This window comes from Pinus tabuliformis, chromosome 9 (genome assembly GCF_031772625.1).
Source record: "Pinus tabuliformis cultivar Carrire ecotype Pingquan chromosome 9, CPIR1, whole genome shotgun sequence".
NCBI lineage: Eukaryota > Viridiplantae > Streptophyta > Pinopsida > Pinales > Pinaceae > Pinus > Pinus tabuliformis.
Window position 1 is genome coordinate 1,999,849,283 of NC_142307.1, and position 20,704 is coordinate 1,999,869,986.

A 20,704-nucleotide genomic window follows, 5' to 3' on the forward strand; every position below is an offset into this window, starting at 1 on the left:
AAACACCAGATAGATTTGATTAACTTAGCAGACCAGTGCCTTAAGAGATTGTGGTTAAAACGATTACTTGTTAGATGATATAGAAAAATGAACTGTGAACAGTAATCATTTGCCATCAGCTAAATCACAATGCTCTTAAAATGACCAAAACGATATCCAGCAATTGAGAATTTTCAAAAAAATGAATGCTTTAAACCACCACGAATCATAAATCATTAACCAGATATCAATTTCGTATCTCGACTTGAAAACTTAGATCTCAGCATGAAAGATATAACATGATGATTCCCGAAAATAACTGGATCTGAAAAAAGAAAATTTTCAAATTTTTTTTTTTCTTTTTTGTTATAAAAAATGAAAATTTAAAATCTAAAAATTTAAAATTTAAAATCTATTCTAAAACTAAATTATATTAAAAACTAAACTAAACTAAAAATTAAATTAAAATTAAAAAATCTAACAAAAACAAAATTTAAAACTATTTTAAAATCTAAATAAAACCAAACTTAAAAGTCAAAACCAAAAAAAATAAAATCTATTTAAAATCTAAATAAAATAAATCCTAAAATCTAAAATTTCATTATAAGAATAAAACTAAGGCTAAAGTTCTATAAATATCTTTTGATTTTTCATATTTAAAAGCAAAGACTAAATTAAAATCTAAACAAAACCTAAACTAAATATAAATTAAAATCAAGAATTTTTTTTTTTAATTACAAACTAACAAAGCCTAAGTCCTATGCTATGAAATAAGACAAATTGAACCTATGCTATAAGCTGAATGATCCAAAGAAAATCGAAATTTATTTTGATCGCACATATAACTCAAAACTAAAAATGTAACCACGCATTGCATATGTGATAATGAAAAGCTGAATCGAAAATTACCGAACGCGTGGAGCAGAATTTCGACAGGGATAGAATGCGGCGGACAGAGAAGGATTTAAATAAATCTGTAACTTACCTGAGCCGCAGAGAAATTTCTGAAAATTGCAGAAAGGAGCGACTTCGTTTTGAGGTCAGATCTTCTTACCCTCTGCGTATGCATCAAAGCTCGATCTACCTGTTCGATACCTTGCATGAATCGATGGGTCACGGGCTGGCGTTCACACTGAAACCACTTTTCGTCTGTGTGAAGGGGGACTGGGCATGAATGTCACGTGAAAACCCTGCGTGATGGCCTGACATTTATCCGATTGTCTGAGCCGACGGTAAATATGGCTCTTACGCTAGAACTCGTGAGGAATCCGCGTGGAGATTGCTTGAAACGGGGACGCATTCAGGGCCTTGGCAGAGTTTTTCAAAGCATTGAATGATTTTGATCTGATGTCCACTGATCTTTAGATTTGTGCAGGCTCAATCACCAGCAGATGGCGTGTTGATAGCAGACAGTAGAGAAAAGTGAATCGATTTTATGCCAAGTCAAAACCGACGCTTGAAGAATCGTAACTCAGAAAGACCATGACCTGGCCACGCAAATGTCGATGAGGAAAAAACTGATACGCGTTGATATACTTTGGTGCCCTGATCACGCTGGCTGCGTTATTTATGATTGAAACGTTTGGCCAGATCAGCGCACGACAATTTGATAACATGCAGACGTTTCACACCGGCAATGCATATCCTCAGAATACTGAAGGATAACCAGGGCCCAGAAATCGTAATCCTTTAAGCGCAGTCGAATGTGATATTGCAGTGGCGTGCATAGAACTGTTAATCAACACCCTTTGCGTTTTACTGAAGTAGATCTTTGATACTTGTTGGAAACCCTGTACAAGAAAACAAAAAACCTAATGAAAAGTGCATAAAGCAAAAATTTGAAACTGAAGCCCTAGATCAGCTTAATAATTTACAGATTTGGCCCCTTAACAGCCAGATTCAGCAAATAAGAACAGGAATATTTTAAAGAAACAAAGCCTTCAGATTTTCACTGTGAAGAACTTCAGAAAATCTCTCATGCAAATTAAAAATAAACTGAATGATAGACCCAGGATCAAATCCAACTGGGCTCAACAAAAAATGCTTGCGGGAGTTGGCTGGTTCAGCCGAGAACTTCCCCGAACGCCCACAAAATTCCTTCAGAAAATGTTTTCTGCACAGCTCAAAACAACCGTCAATAAAGAGGGCAAAAATGCTGCTAGATCTCAAACAGTAATGGAGATACCTGCCATTACTTCAGAAACCCTAATAGCACTCAAACCCTAGCAAGTGAACAAGATACCTGTGCTCACAATACTCTACAAAAAGCTATTATTAACAGCTGAAAATAACATATGCAGAAAATTAAAACAATCTCACAGCATTTCAAGAGAGTAACACCAGCAAGATATGGACCCCAAAGTCTTCTTTTATTAACCAGAAACAGATTTACAAGAGAGCTTCTTCAGTACAAGACTCACAGATCCAATGATCTGAAATGACCCCTAGCACCCTATTTAAAGGAAATGATCCCAACGGCTAGTTCGAGTGATCCATGTAGAAATGATCTCGACCGTTGATGAGGATCAAGACATCTCTTGATCTCATCCGTCGATTTATTCACTTAAAATATTATTATTTTATTAGTTAGGGTTTTTGCTTTATTTTTTTAATTTTTTTTTTATTTCATTTTTTAATTTTTATTTATTTTATTATTTTTATTCATTTTTTAATTTTTTAATTCATTTTAAAATGGATCATCGAACTAAGCCTTCGGAAACAATCACCTAGGACCTAGGACTTAGGACTCATGAGGGGATTTAAAACACTTTTCGACCCTCAGGACACATTACATCATGACTTTTACAATTTACATCTTAAGGGAGAAAACCCCTTTAACATAGACCCTCACAACTCACCCAGTTCTGCGACACAACTATAATCTAGCAGATCAACACACTAGGATTCTCCTAAAATTCCAATGACAAAATCCATCCCGGCTTTGGGGTCAGGTTTGAAGGAAAACTCTGCCGATCCATGGATCGGTGAGACGAAAAACCTTCCGGGACGTAGATTACCACTAGAAAATTAGGTCCACCTAGGCAATTCACATACACGACTCATATCTGCTAGGATTATTTACAATTAATACATGCAGACTGGGTTTACAATCAAAATGATTAAGCTGCTGATGACTGCAGGCTGGCACGGACACGTAGATCAGGTGCTGCCCCTTTCTCCAAGAAAAAGGGGGTGTACTGCATGGGTAGTTGACCAGTAGAGGTCAACAAGACTTATGGATCTAATGATTATGTTTATTACTTCTTGCATATGTATTTGAGTATATGGATGTTTCTAACCTCCTTGATGAGATGAGATGTGTAGATCCTTTTTGAGGATCATTTTGAGATACATATCTGGAAAGAGATAAAGAGGTACTTGATGAAAAGATGAAAAAGTGCTTCAAGCGGGCTATGACTCATGAGCAGGTGCTTAGGTATTTGAATACCCCAAGGTATGCATGGTATGTGGTGTTTCAGCTATTGAGGTATAATGAGAATACCTCTTTCTTTAATGGCTCATACATGCATATGAAAGTGACTTGGATATATGTCTCCTATGATGAAATTATGCACTTGGTGTTGAACATTTTGACCTTCTTGAATTCTATGAGGCTATCTAATGTTGATACATTGATACACTTGATGTTTGGCTAACATCTATGATCTATCTGTTGGATATCTTGATCCTATAAAGAAGGCTAGCACCTTGTCTCTAGAAAATGATACTCTTGATACTTGTCATGATGGATTTCATATAGAAGGATAGTTCATTGACTCCTATACATGAGTCTGCTGGTAATGCTTGTGATAAGCATGATAAAAGCATATGGAAAGAGAAATTGACACTCTTGTTGTTTTGATAAAGCTTTATTGAATGACCTAATCTGATCTCATTGGTCATGAAGTGCATGGTAACCTTGATTTGAGAGGTATAAGTGTAAGATTGATATTCCAGATCTCTTACTACCTTGTCTTGATGGCATGGAGTGACTTGACAAAAAATGTTATTGTTTTCATAATCTTTGAGATATGATGCTGCATCTATCTGTTGTTTGATGTCATGATGCTGATAACCAATATAGATATATGATTATGATCTAACAGATCTACTGCTGTATGACTCTAGTAGAGACAAGCTGATGACATGAATGAAGATGAATGATGTAGATCCCCAGTCAAAGGGAGAATCTCTTCTCAAGATTCTTAACCTTATTACTATTCTCATTATGTGCTGCTGAAGTATGATTTATGTGCATATGACAGTATTGATTTGTAGAAGAGTTTCAAATCTGAAGCCCATACATAAATTAGGGTTTCTGCTCCAGTCGCAATCACAGATCTAGGAGATTTTGTTCTTGGTTGCATGCATGCAAAGGCCTAGACAACGTCTAGGCAGCTAAAGTCGCTCCCATGCTAACCTGAAGAGAATGACCAGAGGTTTGACTATTGTTGACCATCATTTGACGCTGTCTGAACTTTGAATCATGATGTTCCTAACATATTCTACCAATGTTAACTGATTTTTGAAGTTCTTGAGTTAAATTGTTGATCATATAATGAAGCATTGTGAATGAAATGAGATAGTCACTTGGAAGATATCAGGACCACAAATGTATTGCAGATAACAACAAGATCTGCTAACAGGAAAAGGTTGAATGTTTTCCATAACATGAACATACAGACTAAACTTATGTTTGCAGGTGACTGGGACATACATATAGATATGTCACTATGTTTGTGCTACAAGAGGTTGGAATGATTTGGAATTACTGGTATATATGAAATGTGTTTTGTCATGATGCTTGAAAATAAATTTGAATTGATGATTGAAATGTGCTTTGACTATAGATCTCTCTACGATAGCAATTTGGACTTGACCTGATATCTAGTAATTTGATTTGATGATTGTTGATATCGATACTATGCGGGCATGATGACTTATTTGGAGATTGGCCTCCTTATTTTTAGCACAATGGTTGGAATGATGATAGTTGTGATGACAGGATGACTTATGTTATGCTTATGAGAATGAATTGATAAAGTTCGGATTGATAATGCATGACTTGTTGGCATGATGAAGTCATGATTTGATATGAGCTACACCTGTCTCTTGGTTGAAAGTATTAATACTATGATAATGATGACTTTGATAATGGTCGTGATTTGGCTTCTAAACTCTGATGAGTTGAATTTGTTGTTGATGGTACAACATTGAGTTATGATTATGTTGGCTTAGCAAGGCATTATGCTTAGAGCATTGCAATCCAGATATGTCTAGATTTGACAATTATCTAATGAAGTCAGGATGATGAGTTCCAAGGTATGGCTTTGATATTGATTATGGTTTTGGTTTTATATCGTGATGATCTACTTGTTATAAGTGACGAGCCTTTGATGATCTAAATCAAAGGGAGATAGCTTATGAAGCCTGAAATGATGTATCATGGCATGATGAATCGATTTCTGGACTTTGGGAAAAGAATTCCATGTTGCAAAGCTATTGGAAAATATTTTTGGTTAATGAAAATGAAAATCCTTGGATTCTTTGATTTAAAGTTCAAAATGTTGTTGAACTTGACATGGCATCCGATGGTGGAAGCATTGATGTTTTGTTTTGAACATCCATTTGTATATGTATGATGTCCATAAAAACTTAATGAATTCATGAGTGAGTTGCTTCACTCACATAGAGTTGCCATTGAACATGCTTTGAAATATCTGCATGAGGTGTTCTATTTTGAGAATGAGATATTTCTCCTATGATATGTATCTGCATAGATGTATTGCTGATATTTGAGATTATTATTGATAAGCACATTTGGATGCTGTTTTAGTATGCAATCTGCCATGATATCTTGGATGAGAGGTCCATATCATGACCGAGGTTGATCATGATATTGCTAGAATGACTCGCTGTGAGGTAGGATATAGAAGCTCCTTAGAGAGTTGTTTGAGCATGATCTGGATATGACGTGGATACCATGGATACAATGTGATGATACGATTGGCAGTAAGTCCCATATTTATAGTTGGGACCAAGATACTCTCATATATTGAGACCGTGTAGCTGTTCGAAACAAGCTCAGGCTTGTGGTTAACACCTCCTTGAGAGGGAGAATGATTATGGTGTCCTTTTGTGATTCATATGATTATATATGATTTGACATGATGTTTGATTTGATGTTATGTATGAACAAGAAACAACTATTATTGAGATAAGCAGATGGCAGATATTCTCTCAAAGGCATCTTGGTTTTCAAAGAGAATCCCCTCCGAATGAGGGGTAACGCTGATTGAGGACACTGAGCCAACTCTTCCTACCCTGTTTGAGCTCCCAGGGTGAGGAATCGAGATGGAGGGCTCCTGGGGTTGAGGGAACTCTGGACAATAGGGTGTTACCCTATCTATATAGGGAGTTACCCTATCTGTTACCCATAGGGTTGGAGTTGTAGCTCACCCTATCTTGGTCTTAGCAGAGTATACCCCAGTTGGCATCATACCCACAAGTAGGGCTTGTTGGGAATATTACTCCTCGTCTGGCCAACGAGTTGAGGGTATGCTTGGGGGTGTACAACCCAAGGCGATTATGATGCAGGTGTTCTACCACATGATTATTCTGGGTCATCGATGGGAAGATCAATAGGCAATAGGATGGGTTGAGATGACCCGATATGATTCCGGGTTGAGGGTATAGCTCCCTGATGAAATTCTAGGGTCGAGCGTTTACTCCCCTGTGTGATGAGGTATCCTATTGCTCGGTATGGATGGAAACTATTGCTCCTCGATTCCAAGTTGAGATGTTCTCCCTTATGATATGCTCTCCGATGAAAACATTCCAAATAATAGTTTGATGGATAGGGGGTGGTGGCTTGAGCTCCCCTTTTGTATCAAATTCTTCTTCTTCTCGATCCGAGAATGTTCAGCATACGAGCAGGAACAATCAAGAGATAAGCAGGAATACACAAAGGATAGATCAAGATATACAATGATGATTTGTGATGATGAGACACTTGAGATGGACATGGCACGACGACTACACGAAAAAGATGATCTGTGATGATACGTGATGACACTCGAATATTCCAGAATGGCATATTGTTCGATGGAGAGATATTGACAGGTGGAATTTTCCCTAGTTGAGAGGGAGTGTTAATTTTTGCAACTGCGGCAAAATTCTATCTTGGACAACTCAAATGACCAATATAATGATTACATTAGATTCCTCTTTTCGAGAGGACCAAAATCGACCTAAAGATCACCAAATTTGGTTAGGCGGAAGTTGAATTATGGATTATTTTATTCACACATGAATTATGGAATGGGTCGGCCCTAACCACATGAGTAACTGCTTGGGTCAATCTTAACCGCAAGAGACCCCTCAGGAAATCCTATAAATAGAAGAGACCTCAGGATCATTTGGACACATCTTCTCTTCTCTTTTGTCTTGGTTCGCACAGGTTCGACAAAAGGAGTTCGCTCAAGGGTCTGAAATCATAGGCGAAAGGTTCACTTTGAGTTAGGCTCTTCTGGATCTTGGTCGCTAGCACAGAACAGGGCATTCTAGTCCTTGGTCGCTGGCACACAAGCCTATGAGAGCGACTATAGACCCTTGGACGCTAGCACAGAGCCTTATGGGAACGACTTTGGGTTCATACGCAGATCGGAAGGTTCTGGTCCCCGGTCGCGCGCACGAGGTAGCCCTGGGAGCGACTCTGCCATCTCGGTCACTCGCACAACTCAAAAAGTGTTAGGAAAGCAGCTCACAAAAGGATAGAAAAGATAGATGAATGCCTTGTAAATTAGCCTCTTTGAGGGGGCAACCTCCTTTACATTACACATAAACAATTCTTAGATGATACAAATGACAAGACCTCCTTTCTATATATAGGAGTCTAAGTGGTCATAATATAATCAGAGTCGACATAACAATAATAATGTAAGGGCACAATAATAGCAATAGTAGGCTTCTATGGGGCACAATAATAACAATATGGGGACTACATGGGCACAACGATATAATAAGGGGGTTGTACTAATAACAATAAGGGGTTACACTAGTAGTATAGGGACTTAACATGCCCCTCTCCTTCAAAAATTGTTGTCCTCAACGCTTGAGTAGTTCTTGATGCTTCTGTATAAAATTCTTGTCTTCCCATGTGGAATCTTCAACGGGTAAGTTCTTCCACTTGATGAGATACTCTGAAATTGATCGATTTCGTAGCTGTCGGGTTCTTGTTTCTGTGACTGCTTCAGGCTCCAATATGATTTTTCCTTCCTTGTCAAGTTCTGGCAATATTGTTTGAACTGGGATCTTCTGCAACTTTTGAATGAGTGGCCACACTTCTTCGTCCTTCTTCCATTCATCCTTTTCTTTGTTTATCCAATCTGGTTGGATAATAGAAATAACACAAAACAATGCTTCCACATCCTCACCTTTCTTGAGAGTGCATCTGCCACAACATTTTGCTTCCCTTCTTTGTAGATGATTTCAAAGTCATAACCCAACATCTTTGTGACCCATTTTTGTTGCTCTTTAGAGGATAATCTTTGTTCTAAAAGTATTTAAGACTATCATGATCCATTTTTACCTTGAAGTGTCTTCCCATTAGGTAGGGTCGCCATTTCTTAAGCGCATGTAGTATTGCCAACATTTCCTTCTCATAAATAGCTTTGTGTAAATACTTTCCTTTGATTGGACGGCTTTCGAAAGCAATGGGTCTTTCATCTTGCATTAAAACAACACCAATTCCATTTCCTGAAACATCACATTCCACAATAAAGGTTTTTGTGAAGTCCGGCGTAGCTAAGACCGGTGCTTGGCACATTGCCTCTTTAAGATGTTCAAAGGCCTTTGTTGCTTCTGGAGTCCATGAAAATGCATCTTTCTTCAATAATGTTGTTAGAGGTGCTGCTGTTCTCCCATAATTCTTAACAAACTTGCGATAATACCTTGTCAGACCAAGAAATCTTTGCAGATGCTTTATGGATGTGGGGATTTTCCATTCCTTAATGGCTTTAATTTTGCTAGGGTCTACCTTAACACCTTCATGAGATACAATATGATCCAGATATTCCACCTCTTGTACTCCAAAGAAATATTTGGAGCTTTTAGCATATAATTGTTTCTCCTCCAATAGTTTGAGCACCCTGTCAACATGTTGAACATGATCCTTCCAAGACTTGCTGTAGATTAGTATATCATCAAAAAATACTAGCACAAATTTTCTAAGGAAGGGTTTGAAAATGGAATTCATCAAACCTTGAAATGTAGAAGGTGCATTGGTAAGGCCAAAAGGCATGACCAAAAATTCATAATGATCCTCATGAGTTCTAAATGTTGTTGTCTTCAGTCTTCATTCTGATTTGATGATATCTTGAACGAAGATCCAACTTGGTGAAGTAGATTGATCCATGCAATTCATCCAATAATTCATCAATGACAGGAATGGGAAATTTATCTTTAATAGTGAGCTTGTTGAGCTCCCTATAATCCAGACAGATGCGCCATGACCCATCCTTCTTGTGCATCAATACTACTGGAGCAGAGAAAGAACTTTGATTAAGTTGAATTATACCAGCCTCTAGCATTTCTACAACCATATGTTCAATTTCACTCTTTTAGGCATAGGGATATCTGTAAGGCCCGATGTTTGGAGGAACACTTCTCGGAATAAAATGAATAGAATGATCATGATCATGAATAGGTGGGAGGCCTTTGGGAGTCTCCAATACCTTGGAATGATTGTTCAAGACTTTTTGGAGATCTGGAGAAATAGATGATTTCGATGTGGGAACCTCTAGCGAACATAATTGTGCAATTACACCTCGTTTTTCTTTTTTTAGAAGCCGTGTCAGTCTGTTAGAGCTGATTATCTTTCCCGGTTTCCTTGTGATACCCCTTAATTCAACTTTCTTTCCTTCCGAAGAAAATTTCATGAAAAGTTCTTGAAAATTAAAAGCTATTGTACCTAGGGATTGTAGCCATTGGACTCCTAGTACAACATCAACACCATCCATTGGAATGGAAAGCATTGGGCTATTCAATACACATTCTCCCATGGATAACTTGATATTATGGCGCTTTCCAGAGCAATTTATGGTTCCTCCACTTGCAACCATCACTTGACAATCTGGTGCTGGATATAGGAAGCAATTCAATTCCTTGGCTATCTTACAATGAATAAAATTATGCGTACTGCCTGAATCAATCAACATTATTACCTTTTTCTTCTTGATATGTCCTTCTATCTTGATAGTTTGAGGAGTGGTAATTCTAGCCAATGCATTACGAGATATGGTCGGATTTTCTCGATGTGATCTTTCACTTCTTGAACCTTTTTTCTTCTTGATATGTCCTTCTATCTTGAGAGTTTGAGGAGTGGTAATTCTTTCCAATGCTTTACAAGATATCTTCGGATTCATTTCTTCTTTCTCTGGGGTTGGTTCTTGGTGTATATCCTCTTCTTTTGATGTTTCTTGATCCTTTTTTCCTCCTCTTCACAATCTATGTAAAATAATTTCTTCTCAGCACACTCATGACCTTCAGTGTATTTTCTATCACAAATGTAACAAAGTCCTTTTTCTCTTTTTTCTTCCAATTGTTGTCGTGTAAACCTTGTATGCTGTGGAAGGCTAGAAGAAAAAACACTTCCATATTTATAGTTATGAGTGGTAGGATTCCATGTTTCCATAATTTCGCTTTCAATTTGTCTTGCCAAATTGAATGCCTTCTCCAATGAATCAGGTTCCCAAAGACGAACCTCATGTTGAATGTTATCCTTTAAAGTCCCTATGGAGACATCAATCCTTTTCTTCTCTGGAATATCATTTACCCTTATATTCAATTTTTTGAAACCCTCAATGTGCTTTTCCATTGAACCCTTTTGTTTGAGATTTATCAATTGGCTAAAGAAGGTGTTACTCTTTGTATTCTCATAATGTGCTATCATTTCTTCCGTGAAAATTGACCAAGTGACAAGTGCTTTACGAGAACACAACCCTTTATACCATAAAAATTGATCCGGTTCTAAATATGAAGATGCAATACATACTTTTTGTAATAGTTGCACCTCATGTCAATCAAAATATTGCTCCATCTGTAGTATTCAATTTACCGGATCCTTGCCATCAAACTTCCTCATATTGGCTTTTCTTGATTTTAGGAGCTCGATCTTGAAATTACTGTAACTTTGTAATTTCGGATTTTCCAATGCTGAAATCGCGACTTGCAGTAGCCCTCTGTGTCCTCTTTCCAGTGCCACCAGTCTGATCGAAATTGGATTCTCTAGGAAAGAGTTATGCGTAATCTCCCAAGATGACCTGATTATATACCTTTTCAGAAGAGCGAACTTATATGAAGTGCCACGTGTCACTGTTTTGACTTTTGGATCTGAAAAATATAAACAAAAAACTATAGTCCATTCTCTTTTCTGTAACTTCGTATGAAATTTCAATCTGATGCTGAGAGAGAAAGTTATGACGATTTTCCCAAGGTCACTTGTTTAAGATGTAACTCGGGAGTGCTCAAAAAACCTAACTTCCTCAGATCATATATCCGAAAATATAGCGAGACAAGATCTGAAATTCGCACCCGAGGTTCAGACTGCTTTCTTCTCAAATGGGTTTTTTTTAGCTTCTGAAACTTTGTAGCGAACAAATTATAGTGAAACTTCCATCATGACCTGTTTTAGATGAAATTCTAGAGCTTGCAAAAACCCTAACTTCCTCAGATCATATCTTCGAAAATATAGCGAGACAAGATCTGAAATTCAGACCCAAGTTTCAATGTGATTTCATCTCAAATGGGTTTTTTTGTTAGCTTCTGAAACGTTGCAGAAAAAAATTTACAGCGAAAATGCCACGATCACTTGTTTGGAGCAGCGAAGCCCTAGAATCCAAAGCTTTGATACCAAATGCTAGGAAACCAGCTCACAAAAAGATAGAAAAGATAGATGAACGCCTTGTAAATCAGCCTCTTTGAGGGGGAAATCTCCTTTACATTACACAAATGAACAATTCTTAGATGATACAAATGACAAGACCTCCTTTCTATATATAGGAGTCTAAGTGGTCATAATATAATTAGAGCCGACATAAGAATAATAATGTAAGGGCACAATAATAACAATAGTGGGCTTCTATGGGGCACAATAATAACAATATGAGGACTACATGGGCACAACGATATAATAAGGGGGTTGTACTAATAACAATAAGGGGTTACACTAGTAGTATAGGGACCGAACAGAAAGGGTGCGACTTTGGTTTGTCGGTCGCTCACAAAGCTCGACTAGGGAGCGAGTTTGAGTCTTTGCAATTCAGTGCTAGAATCGCACGCATAGAGACCTCCTGGGAGCGACTCTACAGTCATAGTCGCTCGCATACTGTATTCGTGAGAGCGACCCAAAAGTTTCAGTCGCTCACAGACAATGTTGATGAGGGCGACCCAGTTTAGATCTAGGGTTTGACATCTTGGCTTCAGTTGACCTCTATGATCAGGTAGATCTGGGTTTCTCTCTACTATTATGTAGATCTGATTTGTTAGTTTTTGCTGCAAACATATGTATTGGGCTCATTGATAGTGACAACAATACTCAACAATGTTCGGCACAGTGACAACAATATACAACAGTTGACATCAGTTTGTGACAGCACATTATAGTCATCAGTATGAGGGTTCTGATTCCTAGCATGATTAGATCTGTTTCATAGATATCATTATTGTTTTGTTGCATAGATAAAGTTATGGATCATTGTACTCTCTTTTGCTGCATCATTTGATGACGATCTAAGAAGAAGAAGATTTGCAAGGGTTTTCCCCATAGTGGGTTTTGCCCTGGTCTCGAACCAATCCTAGTGTCTCTATATGTGTGCATGCTTTATTCTACTGTTCCTTTTATATTCCACTACATTGATGATGATGGTGATGCTGTTTCTTCCCATGTAATTTCATATGTTTATGTATAATGGCATAGATCTGAATAATGTAATGATGAAATGGGGTGACCTTAATGTATTAATGATGAAATGCAACTAGCATAGCAAAGAACAATGTCGCCTTAAGAAAAATTAACAAAATTTACCTAGGGCAAAGGACGTCAACCCTAAAATGGAGAAATTAGCCATGGGAAAAGGTTGATTTCAGGCAATTACCTCACAACCAAGTGTTAAATCCCTCCACTAGGCAACATGGTCAACCCTAGTTGAAATAAATGCCCTAACCGTAGCTAACGACTTTCCTTAAGAGGTCGGAAATCAGGTTTAGGGAAGAAAAGTGTAAATTAAATAAAGTTTTTGGTGTGATTAGCAATGCATTATGGAAATTTTGAGGTATAAAATGGGCCTCCTAATGAAAATAATAATATAATAATTAAAATCATAAAATAAAAGTTGTGAATTTTTAAAGAAAAAAAAAGTGAACTAGTTTTTTAATTGTATTTTCGACTTATCTCCTGGTAGGTTTACTTAAATGTCAAATGTAGACACCTGTTTGATGTAGAATTAAATTCCACATCCAACAAATACCCACTCTGCATACTTCTTAGTAGACCCACATAAAAAAAAATGAAAATACATAAAAAAAAATGTGTTCAACACACTTTCTTAAGAAGGCTAACATATCTGTTTTCTTAAATGTGTTCTTAAGAAGGCTAACATCTTTGATTTTTTAAATAAATCAACTTACTTGGCAATTGGACACATTTTAGCAAGCATAAGCATTATTGATTTAGCATTTCTTTACTGTTGTCATAACATTAATGAATTCTGAATTTTTTGAAGTAATATTGTTGATTTGACTATTGGGATTTAATACTTGCTGTTTTGCTCTAAGTTTTACAAAGATTTATAAATTTTGCACTAAAAACACTCCAACTTCTAACTCTTTTCTCATTGATGATCTAAAGTGTTTTCAAGCATTGGCATTATTGTGATTGGATTCTCATATATTTATGGATAAGTTGATCTAATTGATTAAGCATCTATTGGGAATTTATTGAAGTTTGCAATTGTGTCTCTAAAGCACTTTATCTTGTTCAAGATTGTCTTATCATCATTGTCAAGTACTCTTGTAATAAGCTAATTCTCACTAAATACTTAAGTAACTCAAACAATCTTAAATCAAGATAAATTTCACTCATCATCTTGCATTAAGCATTCTAGATCTAACTTGCATTAATAATTTACCTCCTACCATAAGCTAGGTTGATAGAAATATAGGGCAACCCTTCTCATCTAGCTTGAGGGGCCTCGACAACTCTTCGGTGGTTAACATGGTGACTTTGCAGTCGTTAGAGCCACAGTCTCTGCAGTGCTGGAGGCATCGAGTGATAGGAGCACAACAGAAGGTATCGTTAATCAGGTCCTAGCCTGCTTTCTGTTCGCCTCCTTCCCACAACCTACCTTGGAGCCCAACTTCAAAATAGTTAAGGGAAGGTTACATTTAGATTAGGCATATAACTAAAAATAACCAAGATCACTGCATCACACATAGGTCATAGGACTTGCATATCATTTAGGTTAGTCAATCATCTCAAGCAACAGGTGTCCATCCGGTCATTTGGTTCTAATTTACTGTAAGCAAGAATTGGTGACTCCATTAAGGCACTGGTCTCATACTTCAAAATCTAATCGAATTAACAATCTTGTTTAAATTTAACCAAGTGGCTTGGCCACTCGTCTATGTCTCCCAAACAAGTTGGTTTCCAACTTGTTTTCCTTCACCTCATTCCATAAAGACTACCTCCCATAACCTGTTGTTGGGAGACAACTGGAACGGAGTGGGCGGGGATCAGAGTGACAACCCCTGTCTTGAGCGTTGTTGCGGTGCCTATACAATCAGGGCAACAACAAGAGTGCTTTAGTGAGAGTTATTATTAGATGTGGACTTATAAAACTTCAACCAACTCACAACAATAAATGTGTTAGTGCACTTTGAGACAATTAGAAACCAACTTGATATACAACCATGAAACAAGAACAATTATAGAGCATGAGCAAGGAAAGTTCTTATGTTACTTATATCTCAATCACATTCAAATGAGCAATTATTAAGCCTTTAGGACAGCAGCAAGTAAAATCACTCTAAATCCAAAAATGACAAGCATGTATGAACCAAATATGAGCAATGAGACACCCAATGACTTGCCAAATGAAAATATAAGCTAACCAACCTTCTTATGATGTATTTTTTCTATGTTATATCAGATTTCAATGCACTTATGACAACAGTAAGAAAATTGTGAAAATAGTGAGCCACCAATATGAGAATGTGTGCCAAAATGTGCCAAACAATTGCCAAATGCCAAAACAAGCTTATCAAACTGAAATTTTAGATTCTTTAGCCCTTTATGATGTAATTATCAGATTTGATCACACTTGTTATGCAGAGATATTCAGTCAACAAATCAGTTAGATTTATGCCCAAGAAACAATGCCCAATTCACAAAATGACTAGTAAACTTATACCATGAATTTCTTAGTGCATTTAGGCAACTTATATGTGATTTTTAGAGCATTTAAATTTGAATTTAGTCACTGTTATGAATGTATTCAGAGAGCTGTAGCAAAAAAATGAGAATTATGAGGGTTAGAAACCAAACCCTTAGGCCCTAGGCCTTGAATATCACTTGCCCAATTTGCCAAATTTTTTCCAATGCCTGGAGCACCCGCAAACATGAAACTTTGAGCCAATTTCTCCTGCAAAACCCACCAATATTTAGTCCAGAAATCAAATGAAAAACTAGAGGATGAATGAGGGCAAATGAGGACTAGGAAGAGGGCAAAACGAAATGGAGAAAGGCCTAGAGGCCTAGAAAACCCCACAGCAGAGGAGGGATGGCCTAGGTGGGCCCACGACAAACTTTAAAGGCTGTCATCCAGGCTGAGGAAGGGCTGCAAGGCCCTAAGGGGCTAATGCCTCAAAGAGGCCTGCGACAAAGAGTATAGGGGAGGCTGAGAGGCCTAAGGCCCACAACAAGGAGAGAAGGAGGGCCGAAAAGGAGACGAAGGGCAAGAAGGATCTGCGGAGGAGGAATAAGGGGATAAAAGGGAGGACGAAGGAGGGAGAAGGCTAAGCCGAGGAATAAACATGGAGGTTGAGGCCTTTAGGCCTCATGACCAAGCTTAATAGGGCCAAGAGAGGCTGACACAAGGGCTAAAGGGCTGACACTGAGGCTAGGAGGAGGACGTTGGGCCCCACGGCCCTAAACAAATTTGAAACCCTAACCCAAAAAAATTATTTTAATTCAGATCTTCAATTTCTGCAAAATTCTTCAAGTTTTGGCCTTGCAAGAACTGTAGAGGCTAGATCTTACCCTCAAGGGCTTAGATCTAGCTCTATTCCAACAAATTTCCTTGGATCTCACCTACATAGATGAATTCAAAAGTGCCCAAAACCTCAATATATACAAAAAATTCAAAAATGCCCACAAGCCCAAAAAACCCCAGCTACAAAACAAAGTTTAGAAAATAAAATAATTTACAAAATAATTATACAAAATATATTTACAAAATATACAAGTGTACAATGCTTGGAAGAATTTTTGAGATTTTTTTTTTTGTAAATTTTGACAATGGCTAGGTGTATTTCGAAAAATAAATGACAAACCACAACGTTAGTGAAGTTAGAAAATCATATAAAATATTCATAATCCAAACATGGTCAGCCTATGCCCATAGTCTGTGAACTTGTAGCCCAAGGGTTGGGGAACTTGCAAACACTATATATTTTCTCAAGAATAAACCATTAGAACATACAATGAATCGGATCACCTAAGATAAGTCCAACACTTACTAATAGAATGTTCCTATCATCTACAATGAAATAATGATTTAATTAAATTTTAAAGCACAATATATGAATGTTCGTACCCAGAACATACCACAAATCAGTGAGACAAAAACACCATGAACTACACCCCAAAAGTCTTTTATTATGATAATCAAAACGTTTCCAGCAAGACAGTAGCTTTACATCAACTTACAAAGTCACATTAACTAAAGATCAGTTGTCTTGAGACACAAACAACCTCTAATTTATAGCTAAATCCTCCAAGTGGAAAATAATGGCTAGTTGGTTTGATCCTCGTCAATATAATCTCGGTTGTTGATAAATCTTTAATGATCCTTTAATCTTTGTTGTCGAAATAATTATTTTTGAGAACCCATTTTTTATTATCTCAAAAATAATTATTTTGAGCTAATTTCCTCAAAAATTTGACTTTGACTTGACCACCAAGGCCCAAGGGTCCAATTTTTCTTGAAATTTCCAATATTCCCTTGGTGGGGGACCTCCAAAATTAATTTCTTTAAGACCCACGAATTTTTCCACTTGGAGAATTTAATTTCTCTAACATTTTAATTTTTTACTCTAATTAATTAATTTTCTAGCTTAGGAATTAATTTTATTTTTGCCAGAAAAATTAATTAATTGACACTTGAGGGGATTAATTATTTTTCCACCCTCAAATATTTTAGCCATGGTGTCTAAGTATGAGGGACCATGCACTAAAATATTTTTTTACATAAGATTTTACAAAATTCAACCCTCAAAGGGGGAATACCCATTTGTTATAGACTCTCAAATAACTTACCCAATTCTGCGACACAATATGATCCAGTAGACCAAGTGACTTGTAATAAAATAATTTAGCCAATTGGCTTAAATTATTCTCAAATCACTTTTTCAAAAGACTCGACTAAAACACTAGGACTCACCTAAGACATTGACGATAAATTCACCCTAGCATTGGGGTGAGGCTGGTGGGAAAAACTCTGTCGATCATCCGTGTTTAGAAACACAGATAAATCAGTGAGACAAAAAACCTCCTAGGATGAAATTTGTTGCCAAAATAATAGGTTTACCTAGGTTGTTATATACATACACGGTCTTACTAGCATCATTTACATTACAAATTTTGCAGAATGGGTTTACATTGGCTGAAAAAGATGATGGTTGATGATCTTGATCCTTTGAAAAATATGGTACAACTGCTTCTATCGAACTTTGACAAAATGTGTGAAATAGGACTCATCCACACATCTTTTGGTCAGGGTGCTTGGTGCACACATTGAACCTTTTGATGCATGATATTGTGAAGCATAAAGAATATGGATGGATTAATCAACTTTACAAGAGAGGGAAGCAACTCATTAAATATGTCATAGGGCATACAAGGGTCAAACTACTTTTATGGCACTTACTCCAAGTTGCAGTTGCTTAAATTTTCAAAAACTAGATTTGCAAGCTATTACCTCACCTTTAGGTGCCTAGTGAAGATGAGACAAGCTTTAACTACTATGGTGACATGTGATTCATGGGATGAGATGAGATTTGATAGAGATGGTGCTAATATAGTCAAGGGCATTGTTCTTGACAGTTACTTTTGGTCACAGGTTAAATATGTTTTGAAATTTACCAAACAAATTTATTATATGATCAAGTTTACAAATTCAGATCAACCAATAATTGGGGAAGTGTATGAGCAGACAGATAGCATGTTGGAGCAGATTAAAGACATCGTTGAGCCTAGAGATATCATGGTGTACAATTATACTCATGTAAATGTGGAAAAACGATGGAAAATTTTAAACATTCCATTGCATGCCTTAGCATATGTTCTTACACCTAAATACTATCATCCATCATGGCTTTCAACATCAGCACCTAGTGGGGGGACCAAGAGAAATCCACACCAAGACCTAGAGGTTCTAGCTGGTTATATCAAAGCATTGGGTAAATTAGTCCCTCATGAGGAGTGTGAAATGATACAGAAACAATTGAGCAACTATATCCTTGGCACTAGTGCATTTGGGACCAATCATGCAATTAGAGGTCGATGGAATTTGTCTTCTCTTGAGTGGTGGAAAATGCACGGAGGTGCTACTCCACTTCAACAATCTTTGGTAGTATGAGTGCTATCACAGGTGGTAAACACTTTTTCTGTAGAGAAGTGTTGGAGCACCTATAGTATCATCCAATGTTAAAGAAACAGGTTAAATGTAAATCAGGTAGAGAGCTTGGTTTATGTTCATTACAACTTGCGATTATTGTACCATTACCCTGAGGATGCAAAGAATAATAAAGACCTTATGCTTTGGGACAAAAATCTAGAGGAGGCCAATTTGGAGGATGGAGTGCTACAATTAGAGTAATTAGAAGATGCTCTTATCTAGGATGATGATGGTCGATATGAGATAGAACCCCCATCCAGTGCCATGGTCCCCAAGTTCCATTCTTCAACAACAACAGGGGCTTCATCTTTAGTTATACAACTTCCATGACCACCATCTTCTTCACTACCACTTGGCACCACGTGGAAGCTCATGTAGTGGTCATGGTGGAAGGAGGAGAGATTAGTATATATATTCACAGTTCACTACTTTTTTTCGTAGTATAGACTCTATAGATGATAGATCAAAGTGTTAGACTTTAGTGTTGTGAATTTGAACTTTTCAGTCTTCCTAGTTCAGTGTGTAGTTGGTGGTGGCCAAGTGACCTATTTTGTAAACATTATTATTTGAATTTTGGTCATGAATCATCTTGACAATTGCTCCCTTGCTAGATAAGTTATTTGAATGTTTTATGATTTTATCTTGTGAATGTCTACTTTCCATTATTGATTAAGATTTTGGTACTTTCTACCTTCTATTATCTATGATATGCTTAAATAATTGATCTATGTTTGTAAATGCTAGAATCTAGATGGTTGATCCTCGAATAATTAATCATTAATGTACAATGGATGCCATATCTATCTTGATTATCTACAAATATGCATGTTTTCATATCTTCTACAATTAATTTGGTATTTTGGAAGTTTTTCTTTAAATATAAATGAAAATGCAAATATATATATATATATATGCTTCGCTTCTTAAGATTTTTGGAAAATCAAACTTCTGATGCTTCACTTCAAAAAAACATCCCCTCTTCATCCCCGCTTCATTCCTGTTGCATTAAAAATTGTTTCCTCCACCTACACAAGATTCAAGCTTTTTCTTTATCCCAAACATGTTAGCACGTTCATTTACTATTCATGGTTTGGTTGTTTTCTTTTATCTATTTCCTTTTTGCTTCTATTTAATTTCTTCCATGATCCCTTCCCTTGTCTCTCTTTACTCGATTTAGGTATACTTTCTATGGCTTTTCTTGTAGTTTAGCTAGTAGCATTGGGTGATAAGATAGGATAAGAATATTTCATTAATGCCCAATGAATGACCATAAATAGGTCAATGGGACTGAAGGATACAACCATTATGGGTACAATGTGGGAGTGAAAATGCAACTCCTAGAAAATGCTAAAGCTAAATGTACGGTAAAATGAAATAAAAAATGAAGTTAAAAAAGGAGGATACAATAATAATGATAATAATAGGATAGCCTAATAAACATGTATATAACCAGATCATGTATAAGGCTAAGTGAACAAGTCCAACGTTGGAGGTTGACAATGTCAAGGATGCTCAAGTCTGATAGCCGACAGCAAGGGGGGGGGGGGGCAATAGTGTTGGCTCGTTATCGAAGCCCCCTAGATCCAATGAGGAATCTCGTTGCATGATCTTGGGGTGGATGTAGGAGCGAGGAATACTCCTAACACTCGAGGCTAAAGGAAATAAGCTCTCGATAAGTCTTTGGCTACTCCGTTGGACTAGGGAGGAACCCATTGGGGGGGAGGGGGGTTTTGGGAACTATCTGGCACTAAACCCTCAGACGCTCTGGGTGT

At 37.0% G+C, this 20,704-nt stretch overlaps 1 protein-coding gene across 6 annotated transcripts in view; it reads right to left on the reverse strand.

Moving 5' to 3' along the window:
• Positions 1 to 20,704, reverse strand: part of PGLCT (plastidic GLC translocator) — a 433,631-nt gene that overhangs the window by 52,478 nt on the left and 360,449 nt on the right. The window contains exon 12 of one of the 6 annotated variants that reach the window (XR_016262439.1): positions 15,581 to 15,677. The exons of the other annotated variants lie outside the window; for them this stretch is intronic. The gene's annotated coding sequence lies outside the window, so the exon portion shown is untranslated. The remainder of the gene's footprint in view (positions 1 to 15,580; positions 15,678 to 20,704) is intronic. 6 annotated transcript variants of the gene reach the window in all.